We start from the raw sequence: 11,655 nt of genomic DNA on the forward strand, positions 1-11,655 counted from the left end.
TGGTCCAGCACTTAGGGAGGTGCTGGAGGGATACCTGTGTATATATACTGCCAGCTGTTCAGTTGCTGGTTGTCTGGCGTTGCGAACACATACGTGGGAGCACTCAGACCTGTAGTCAGAACCTTAAGTGTGCCGGGACCAGCTGGAGCTGTAATCCTACACTTAGCTAGATTCTGTTGATAGCTAAAGTACTAGTTTGATTGTGATTATCTGTTATGACTTTTTGCCTGCCTGACTATCCTCCTGAACTCTGATCTTGTACCTTGCCATTCTGATACTCTGTTGCCGAACCCCGGCTCGTCCTTAGACTCTGTTTCTGCCTCCTGATCTTGTACCTCGATATATCTGATACCCTGTTGCCGAACCCTGCCTGTACTTTAGACTCAGCCTCTGCCTTCTGAATCTGTGCTTTATCTGTCCGTGTGTTTACGACCTGGCTTGTCCGACCTCGAGAACCGACCTTACTGTTGGAGGCGGCTCCCCGTCCTGTTAGTGACACTTTCCCCAGAGTGTCACTTTCAGACTATCCTTCCTACTCTCAGCCTGACTCCTCCCGTCTTGGAGAGTTCAGGCCTTCGGAAGGAATCTGTGCAGTACTCCTCACTGCATTGAGGCCTACTCCTCTAAGTGTTACTGTTACTCCAAACACTACACTCTACTCAGGTGAACAGAGGTTAGCTAGTATATCGGATTATCAGTGATACTGCAGATCACTTATAATCTGGTATATTTCTGTATTCCCAGTGATACTGCAGATCACCGGTAATCAGATCCTCTCTGTGCTTCACCGATCGTTACACGTAACAATTATGTTTGAGGTATGGATAGGCTGGCAGTCATGGGTGAAAAGTGCATAGAGGAGAGGGCTTAATACACAGCCCTGTGACATGCCAGTGCTCAGGGTAAGGGTGGAGGATGTCTGTTTTCCTAGTCTGACAGACAGTTTGAGGGGATGATTAGTAAGGAAGTCCAATAACCAGGTACATATGGAGGGAGCAAGACCTAGTGTATGGAGTTTGTTGGTCAGCTGGCTAGGTACGATGGTGTTAAATGCTGAGCTGTAGTCAACAAAGAGCATTCTAACATAGGTGTTGGGCTTTTCTAGGTGTGTAGGTGTGAGAGGGCAGCATGGAGAGCTACACAGATGGCATCCTCAGTCGATCTATTTGTTCGATAAGCAAACAGGTGTTGATCTAAATTTGCTGGGATGGAGGCCTTGATGTGTGTGGTGGTTACCAGTCGTTCAAAGCACTTGGCAATGACAGGGTATAGAGCAACTGGTCAGTAATCATTAAGACAGGTTATCCTAGGATTTTTTGGGACTGGCACAATGGATGTAGATTTAAGGCATGATCGGACTACACCCAAGAACAGAGTGAGGTTGAATATTTGTGTAAAAACTTCCGCTAGTTGACCAGCACAGGCCTGGAGCACACGTCCTTGCACACCATCAGGACCTGCAGCTTTCCTGGTGTTGATATTTGTGAGTGCTGCACTTCATGTATGTGAAGGATTAATGGCTGTGAGTCTGTAGTGGGCCCAAAGTTGACTGGAGGCCGATTGTTGTCTTTTTCAAATCTAGCAAAGAAGTTGTTAAGTTCCTCTGCTAGGCTGGGGTTGTTATTGTCCAGTGTATATTGAGTGCGATTCTTCTTTTTGGAGGGTCCGGTGGACCCGTCGTTGCATCTGGTATGGCGTGTGTACGCAGCTTTACAGTCCACGTGCTGATAAAATCTGGGAAATACCTTCTTAAGATTTGCTTGGTTAAAATCTCCAGCAATGATGAAAATTGCATCAGGGTGTGAGTTCTGATGCTTACTAATGACATCAAACAGTTGTTCATTTGCTGACTTAGTATTGGCATGAGGTGGAATGTATACTGCCATAATTATAATTACTGTATGTTTCCTGGGTAGGTAAAACGGTCGACATCTCAGCATTAGACGTTGTATTTGAGTTTGACACCCCTGCACTAGGGGCTTGATTCACAAAAGGGTGATAACTGCTATCATGGCCGCGCTATGCGATTCGCGCGAGTTTGCTGAGATTATAGTGTGTAACGTTTTTTCACATGCAAATTTTTGCGTTCGCCCGCTAACACGAATTTTAGCACGCATTAACCTAACGCACGCTTAAAGGGAACCTGAACTGAGTAAAATGATCTTAACCATTTACCGCCATCCTAACGTATTAAAACGTCATGCTTACCGCTATTAACAGCAACATGACGTTTTAATACGTCGCGCATTCCCGCCGCTGCTACCGCCGTGTGTCCGCCGCTACCGCCGCCATTACCGTCGGGATCCCGTGCTGGGCGATTGGGGAAGAGGACTGAACAGTCCTCTACCCAATCGCAGTGCCTGGAGTGAATGGATGTGACCGCGAACAGCGGCTACGCCCATTCACATAAACAGGAAATGTAACAGTTTAATAAAGTGTGTAAAAAAAAAAAAAAAAAAAGTGAACACGTCCTATGAGTGTTCACTAGCGCCATCTTGTGGCCAAAAAGTATATTACATCTACAAAATACATACATTTTCAAGTATATACACATCATTAATAAAATTACACTTCCAACCCTCCCCCCCAAAAAAAACACTTGTAAAAAAAAAAATCAGCTTAAAAAAAATAATAAATAGTTGCCTTAGGGACTCAGCTTTTTTTATTCTATATTTTATGGGGGAAAATTAATTTTAATTTATTACATAGGGGCTTGTAATTATGGCCAGAACAAACAGAAAAATAACCACTTATATTTCAAAATAATATACTGTCGCCATACATTGTGGTAGGGACATAATCTAAACGGTTTAATTATCGGGACCACTGGGCAAATAAAACGTGTTTGTTTTATCCACAGGAGAATGTTTAATTTTAAAACTATAAAGGCTGAACACTGAGAAATAATGATTTTTTTTATTTTTTTTCTGTTTTTCTCATTAAAATGCATTTAGAATAAAAAAATTCTTAGCAAAATGTACTATCCACAGAAAGCCTAATTGGTGGCGAAAAAAACGAGGTATAGATCATTTTCTTGTGATAAGTAGTAATAAAGTTATTAGGGAATAAAAGGGAGGAGCGCTGACAACTGAAAATTGCTCTGGTCCGTTAGGATAAAAACCCTTGGGGGTGAACTGGTTAAATAAACACATGACGTAGCTGCAAATGAATATTACATACGTTCCTCTCAGATGCTCACCATTTTCTTCTTCCAGTGATCCCTTCCAGTTCTGACAAGATTTTGTCAGAAGTGAAATATATCAGTTGCTGTCAGTTACAACTGAATGTGCAAGGTAATGTCCATATTTCCATATGGCTCAAGTGGGCAATATTACAGTTTAACAGTGTGCTGACCAGGAAGCTGTTATGGTGTAGTGACATTCTATGCAGGGGTTCCTCGAGATCAAAAAATTGTTTGCATTTGTTCCTCCAGGGTAAAAAGGTTGAGAAAGGCTGCACTAGATACAGCAAAGCATGATGGTAGGCACCGAGAGAGGTGGCTGAGTCACACATTGCTTATGTCACACGGCCGAGTCAAACGTTGCTTATGTCACACGGCCGAGTCACACGTTGCTTATGTCACATGGCTGAGTCACACATTGCTTATGTCACATGGCCGAGTCACACATTGCTTATATCACATGGCCGAGTCACGCGTTGCTTATGTCACACGGCTGAGTCACACGTTGCTTATGTCACATGGCCGAGTCACACGTTGCTTATGTCACATGGCTGAGTCACACATTGCTTATGTCACATGGCCGAGTCACACATTGCTTATATCACATGGCCGAGTCACGCGTTGCTTATGTCACACGGCTGAGTCACACGCTGCTTATGTCACATGGCTGAGTCACACGTTGCTTATGTCACATGGCCGAGTCACACGTTGCTTATGTCACACGGCTGAGTCACACGTTGCTTATGTCACATGGCCGAGTCACACGTTGCTTATGTCACATGGCCGAGTCACACGTTGCTTATGTCACACGGCCGAGTCACACGTTGCTTATGTCACACGGCAGAGTCACACGTTGCTTATGTCACATGGCCGAGTCACACGTTGCTTATGTCACACAGCCGAGTCACACGTTGCTTATGTCACATGGCCGAGTCACACGTTGCTTATGTCACACGGCTGAGTCACACATTGCTTATGTCACATGGCCGAGTCACACGTTGCTTATGTCACATGGCCGAGTCACACGTTGCTTATGTCACACGCCCGAGTCACACGTTGCTTATGTCACACGGCCGAGTCACACGTTGCTTATGTCACATGGCCGAGTCACACGTTGCTTATGTCACATGGCCGAGTCACACGTTGCTTATGTCACATGGCCAAGTCACACGTTGCTTATGTCACATGGCCGAGTCACACGTTGCTTATGTCACATGGCCGAGTCACAAGTTGCTTATGTCACACGGCCGAGTCATACGTTGCTTATGTCACATGGCCGAGTCACACGTTGCTTATGTCACACGGCCGAGTCACACGTTGCTTATGTCACATGGCCGAGTCACACGTTGCTTATGTTACACGGCCGAGTCACACGTTGCTTATGTCACACGGCCGAGTCACACGTTGCTTATGTCACACGGCCGAGGCACATGTTGTTTATGTCACACGGCCGAGTCATACGTTGCTTATGTCACATGGCCGAGTCACACGTTGCTTATGTCACACGGCCGAGTCACACGTTGCTTATGTCACACGGCCGAGTCACACGTTGCTTATGTCACACGGCCGAGTCAAACGTTGCTTATGTCACATGGCTGAGTCACACGTTGCTTATGTCACACGGCCGAGTCACACGTTGCTTATGTCACATGGCCGAGTCACACGTTGCTTATGTCACACGGCCGAGTCACACGTTGCTTATGTCACACGGCCGAGGCACATGTTGTTTATGTCACACGGCCGAGTCATACGTTGCTTATGTCACATGGCCGAGTCACACGTTGCTTATGTCACACGGCCGAGTCACACGTTGCTTATGTCACACGGCCGAGTCACACGTTGCTTATGTCACACGGCCGAGTCAAACGTTGCTTATGTCACATGGCTGAGTCACACGTTGCTTATGTCACACGGCCGAGTCACACGTTGCTTATGTCACAGGGCCGAGGCACACGTTGCTTATGTCACACGGTCGCGTCAAACGTTGCTTATGTCACACGGCCGCGTCAAACGTTGCTTATGTCACATGGCCGAGTCACACGTTGCTTATGTCACATGGCCGAGTCACACGTTGCTTATGTCACACGGCCGAGTCACATGTTGCTTATGTCACACGGCCGAGTCACATGTTGCTTATGTCACACGGCCGAGTCACACGTTGCTTATGTCACATGGCCGAGTCACACGTTGCTTATGTCACACGGCCGCGTCAAACGTTGCTTATGTCACACAGCCGCGTCAAACGTTGCTTATGTCACATGGCCGAGTCACACGTTGCTTATGTCACATGGCCGAGTCACACGTTGCTTATGTCACATGGCCGAGTCACACGTTGCTTATGTCACACGGCCGAGTCACACGTTGCTTATGTCACACGGCCGAGTCACACGTTGCTTATGTCACACGGCCGAGTCACATGTTGCTTATGTCACACGGCCGAGTCACATGTTGCTTATGTCACACGGCCGAGTCACATGTTGCTTATGTCACACGGCCGAGTCACACGTTGCTTATGTCACACGGCTGAGTCACACACTGCTTATGTCACATGGCTGAGTCACACGTTGCTTATGTCACATGGCTGAGTCACACGTTGCTTATGTCACATGGCTGAGTCACATGTTGCTTATGTCACACGGCCGAGTCACACGTTGCTTATGCCACTCTGTTGCTGGAATTAGTCACAAGATGACATCTCAAAGCTTGTTTCATCACAGACTATATTAGAGTTGTTAGTCCTCTGGGCACTGTTGGCTGCTCCGCTGTGCTGCCGCCTGCAGCCAACTCACTCACTGCAGCTGGTCGGGCCCCGAGGAGACCTCCGGGTACTGTTGGCTGCTCCGCTGTGCTGCCGCCTGCAGCCAACTCACTCACTGCAGCTGGTCGGGCCCCGAGGAGACCTCCGGGTACTGTTGGCTGCTCCGCTGTGCTGCCGCCTGCAGCCAACTCACTCGCCGCTGCTTCCTGCCCGGCCACCCACGTGGAGGAGCTCCTCACTGCGAGAGCGGCTCTCCCGGCCACTCCAGAGGCAGTCTCCGCCGGCACCGCCGCCTCCAGCCTGCTAGACCAACGCCACCTCCAGCCCGCTAGACCCGCTAAACAGGGCTGTTCCGGCCACCGTGATCAGCTGATGCTGAGCCGCTGCCAAAGAGACCAGGACGACACATGGAGGGAGGCGATAGCTGCTGCAGAAACCGCCGAATACTGCAGCAAGACAACCCACGCAGCTTCTCTGCTCCCAGCCGCACACAGCCGACCAAAGCCACGTGGAGCCTCAGCCATGCTGCCCCTTCAGCCACCAGATACTGACACCGGCAACACACTGCCCCAGCAGCCATTGGACCCATGCTCTCCTACACCGCTGCCAGAGCCTTTCCACCACAGGGTCAACAGGGTACCCGATGTCCTGCACTCCACCACCACTGTGCCTGCAGCCCCATTGTTACACATCAGCTGCACCGACAGCCATTGGGACATTTGACCAGGCCACTAGCCAGCTGCGGCAATGCCCAGGGACTATCTCTCTCCTTCTCTTATCTCTCCTCTCTCTGCTCTGTCCTCACTTTCTCGCTCACTTTCTCTTTACCTTCCTTCCTTTTTCTCTTGCATCTTTTCTCGCATCTCTCTCTCTTCCCCAAGGTTGAACTGGGGGGGCATTTGATTCAAGTATCGCTGCAGAAGCGTTTGAGTGCCTTATATGGCAGCGGATTACCCCCTCCAGTCCTTCTCCTGGGTCCACCTGTAAGTTTCTATTCTCTATATCTCTATGCTTCCTTTCCCGGGATTCTGGGGGGCATCCAAATAGCTGCAGAGAAGGTAGCGCTCCACTCACATAGCACTGGATGTCTCCTCGGGACCTTCCACTATGTAACTATGTAACTAAGTATTATGTTCCACGCACTGTGTACTCCCTACTAATGTAACGTACATTACTGCTTGCGTTTTTGCTGTACCATCACCGACTCTGTATGTGCCAAAAATAATTCCAGGTACAACCCCCGTTGTACTTGGCGAAATAAATTATTCTGATTCTGATAGTAAAGTTTTGTCTCTCCTGTGGGGTTGTAGGAATCTCCATTCACTTTTGCATTCCTTTCATCATAGCTCCCAACTGTCCCTCTGTCCCTCTTTCTTCCTCATTTGTCCCTCTTTAAGGACTCATGTACAGATTTGTGAAAATCTATGTATTTTTCTAATGAAAAAGGTGTTTAATTGGTAACAGGAAAAAAGGGCACCGGCAGCTAGTGGACAAAAAGGGCGCCACCATTCACTCCCATAATAAATATAGTTTAATGGGCGCCGAACAGGAAAAAAGGGCGCCGGAGATTATTAACGTTTTACAAACGGCGCCCGGAGATTTTTAATGTTTTATAACTGTGTTTGTGATGATTTAAGTATAGAAAATGCGCCCGTGAAGAATAACGTTTATAAAAATACTAAACATATTTTTCGTATGTAACTAAAACATTATTTAAAATGTTATCCCTTATTGTTTGTAAAACATTATTATTCACAAAATAAAGAGATCAGTACGTAACGTAAATTGCAATATATCGTTTATAGTCACTATTTGTAAAACATTATTATCCACACAATAAAATTATTTAACATTTTTATTCCTTTATGTTTGTAAAACATTATTATTCACAAAATAAAGTGATTAGTACGTAACGTAAATTGCAATATATTTTTTACAGTCACTATTTGTAAAACATGGTTAGGGTTAGGCACCACCAGGGGGTGGTTAGGGTTAGGCACCACCAGGGGGGTCTTAAGATGCGTACACACGCACTACGGCCGCCAACGATGGGGCCGTCAGACCCTCCCGCTGGGCGGACTTTCAGGCGACAGTAGCGCGTGTTTACGCACTGTCGGCAGTCGGCAGACTGATAAAGCTGTTTCTGAACGATCTGCCGTGCGGATCATTTATAAACAGCCTTATCAGTCCGACAACAGTGCATACACACTTGCTACTGTTGCCTGAAAGTCCGCCCAGCAGGAGGGTCTGACTGACCCGTCGTTGGCGGCCGTAGTGCGTGTGTACGCACCTTTAGGGTAAGGCACCACCAGGGGTTTCTAGGGGTTAGGGATAGGTACAGGGAGGGTTCTGTGTGAGAGTAGGTTTAGGTATAGTTACAGTACAATATACACCACCAGGGGGGTGGTTAGGGTTAGGCACCACCAGGGGGTTCTTAGGGTTAGGCACCACCAGGGGGGGGGAGGGTCTAGGGGTTAGGGATAGGTACAGGGAGGGTTCTGTGTGAGAGTAGGGTTAGGTATAGTTACAGTACAATATACACCACCAGGGGGGTCTCAGGGTTAGGCACCTCCAGGGGGTGGTTAGGTTTAGGCACCACCAGGGGGGTGGTTAGGGTTAGGCACCACTAGGGGGGGTCTTAGGGTAGGGCACCACCAAGGGGGTCTTAGGGTTAGGCATCACCAGGGGGTCTTAGGGTTAGGCACCACCAGGGGGTTCTAGGGGTTAGGGATAGGTACAGGGAGAGTTCTGTGTAAGAGTATGGTTAGGTATAGTTACAGTAGAATGTACACCACCAGGGGGGTGGTTAGGCACCAGCACCACCAGGGGGGTGGTTAGGGTTAGGCACCACCAGGGGGGTGGTTAGGGTTAGGCATCACCAGGGGGGTCTTAGGTTTAGGCACCACCAGGGGGGTTTAGGGGTTAGGGATAGGTACAGGGAGGGTTCTGTGTAAGAGTAGGGTTAGGTTTAGTTTTAGTAAAATTTTAGTAATACTTACTAATGTTTTACAACACATTACGAGCATAGTTATATTTATATCATCGTTAAAAACAATATTTTCTGATTTTATTATAAGAAGAAACGATAAATGAAGCTTATTCACAATAATATACAATTATGACGATTAAACATATATTATCGTTTTTTTAACAAACCTAGTTATAAGTTTCACTTTTGAAACAGGGAAGATTAACGTTTTCGCAATTGCCGATTTCATACACATTATTTCATGATTTTTAAATTTGTAAAACATTATTTGTAAACGAAATACAGCACAATATTTTTATTAACGGTATTACTGCTTATTGTTTACACCCCGCGCCCTTTTTTCCCGACGCGCCTTTTGTACGTACACGTTTAATTGACTCTAAACTTCATTCCAGTCCTATAAATTGATATATTTCTTATTTTCACATGCTAATATGAAGGAAAATGAACCAGCATAGAAAGGACCAGTTTGGTTTGAATTATAAAACAACATATTTTTCTTTATAGTGTGCGTGATTAGGGCATGTTAGGTGTGGTTAGAGGTGTGGTTAGAGGGGTGGCAAGGGTGTGGCCTAAAGGGACTCCGAGCTCAAGTAAAAAAAGAAAGTTGTACTCACCCGGGGCTTTTTCCAGCCCAGTGCTGGTCGGTAGGTCCCACGACGGCGTCCTGGCTCCTCTTCTTCACCCCGCTCTGGAATGGCTGACAGGCCGCAGCCCGGGCGACACTGTGCCGAGTGTCGGGCTGTTCCTTCCGCGTATGACGCGGCTGACGTCACACGCCGGCCGCCTCGCGTCATCACGGCGGCCGGCGTGTAAGTACTGCGCATGCGCGATTAAAGCGCGCATGCGCCATACTGCCACGCCGGCCGCCGTGATGACGCGAGGCGGCCGGCGTGTGACGTCAGCCGCGTCATACGCGGAAGGAACAGCCCGACACTCGGCAGAGTGTCGCCCGGGCTGCGGCCGGTCGGCCATTCTGGAGCGGGGCCTAGGAGAGGAGCCAGGACGCCGTCGTGGGACCTCCCAACCAGCACTGGGCTAGAGAAAGCCCCGGGTGAGTACAACTTTCTTTTTTTACTTGAGCTCGGAGTCCCTCTTTTTGATCTCAAAAAGTTGGGAGGTATGCTTTCATAATTCAGAATTGTATGAGCAACTTCACATTACTTGACAAATAATATCTGATTTTCTGATTCCAGGTTTAACAATGTCTTCTGCTGAGAGACAGGCCCGGATGGCTGAGACAGAAAGAAACGTTGCTAGACGGCGAATAAATGCTGCTCAAGCAGAAAGAAATGCTGCTGAGCTAAGAAGAAAGGTTGCTCAGTTACAATCAGGTGCTCCTCTCCACATTGATGAGTTCAACAGACTTTGGCTCGAAGCTCAGCCTCTTAAGCATCACAGTCCTGAGCTCCCCCATCCTGAGTCCTCCAGTTCTGAGTCCCCCAGTTCTGTGTCCTCCAGTCCTGAGCCCTCCCATCCTGAGCTCCCTTGCCCTGATCTCCCTGTCCTGCAGCAGCCCCATGTGTGTGATCAGCTGCCACACCCAGTAACTGACTGGCAAAGAAATTTTGCTGAGTCGCAAAGAAATTTTACTGAGTCGCAAAGAATTTTTGCTGAGTCGCAAAGAATTTTTGCTGAGTCACAAAGATATTTTGCTGAGTCACAAAGATATTTTGCTGAGTCACAAAGATATTTTGCTGAGTCACAAAGAAATTATCAGAACTCCTGATTTTGGTAAAGTGCTATCCCGTCCTTAAAGTGGACCCAAATTAAAAATACAAGATTTCAGAAATAAAATCTATTTTCTAAATTATAATAATAAATAGCAGCCTTTTTTCAGCTGCATGATGACAAATATAAAATATTTTACATTTATTGGAGGAACCCCTCCCTTCCTTTCAAATTGCCGGGATTTTTCCGGCAAACTAGTGGGGTAGATGGTGTCCGGCAATGGAAGAATTGCTAATGGCTGCCCCCAGTATAACCCTAGCTATGAAAAGAGAAGGGTGAAAAGCAGTCACTGAAATGCTCATAGGCTTGAAGGAGTGTTTATTTATCTTTGTATGTGTCAGAGTGGTGCAACTAAATATTTTTAATAAAAAAAATGTTTGGTTTGGGTCCACTTTAAAGGAGTTATCAGGGAAAATATACAAAATGAGTTTTACTCACCTGGGGCTTTCTCCAACCCCTTGCAGCGACTGTCCCATGCAGTCACCCCCGCTCCCCGCCGCTGTCCCGCTCTCGCTGCACGGTATTCAGGCTGACCCCATGGTCGTTCTCACTGCGTTTGCGTCAATCATGGCCACGTTGCCCGTGGCGTACTGCGCAGGTGCAGTAGCTCTGCACCTGTGCAGTGCGCAGCGGCCCACGTGGCCATGATTGACAGCGGTGCTTTGTGCAGCCGCAGTAAGGACGACCTTGGGGTCAGCCTGAATACCGTGCAGCGAGAGCGGGACAGCGGCGGGGAGCGGGGGTGACTGCGTGGGGCAGTCAGTTGCAAGGGGCTGGAGAAAGCCCCAGGTGAGTAAAACTCATTTTGTATATTTCCCCTGATAACTCCTTTAAAGGACATCTATCGATAAAAGCAACTATTTTTTTTTTAATGCTGTATGTTAGGGCACCATTACCACAAGTGCTAGGAACAGTTTCTTTCCTCACACAGCTCTGCCTCTCCGTTGTATAATCATCCTCCAGATACAAAAATATGTCAGCTCTGCAGGACAGACC

The 11,655-nt window shown here is 47.5% G+C and overlaps 1 long non-coding RNA gene across 1 annotated transcript in view; it reads left to right on the top strand.

Annotated features, from left to right (window-relative positions):
• The window catches only part of LOC137542449 (uncharacterized), a 47,534-nt gene extending 37,068 nt beyond the window's left edge, over nt 1–10,466 (top strand). The window contains exon 3 of the long non-coding RNA XR_011025434.1: nt 10,125–10,466. This is a non-coding gene — a long non-coding RNA (uncharacterized lncRNA). The remainder of the gene's footprint in view (nt 1–10,124) is intronic.
• The last annotated feature ends 1,189 nt before the right edge of the window (nt 10,467–11,655 follow it).

Source organism: Hyperolius riggenbachi, chromosome 2, assembly GCF_040937935.1.
Source record: "Hyperolius riggenbachi isolate aHypRig1 chromosome 2, aHypRig1.pri, whole genome shotgun sequence".
NCBI lineage: Eukaryota > Metazoa > Chordata > Amphibia > Anura > Hyperoliidae > Hyperolius > Hyperolius riggenbachi.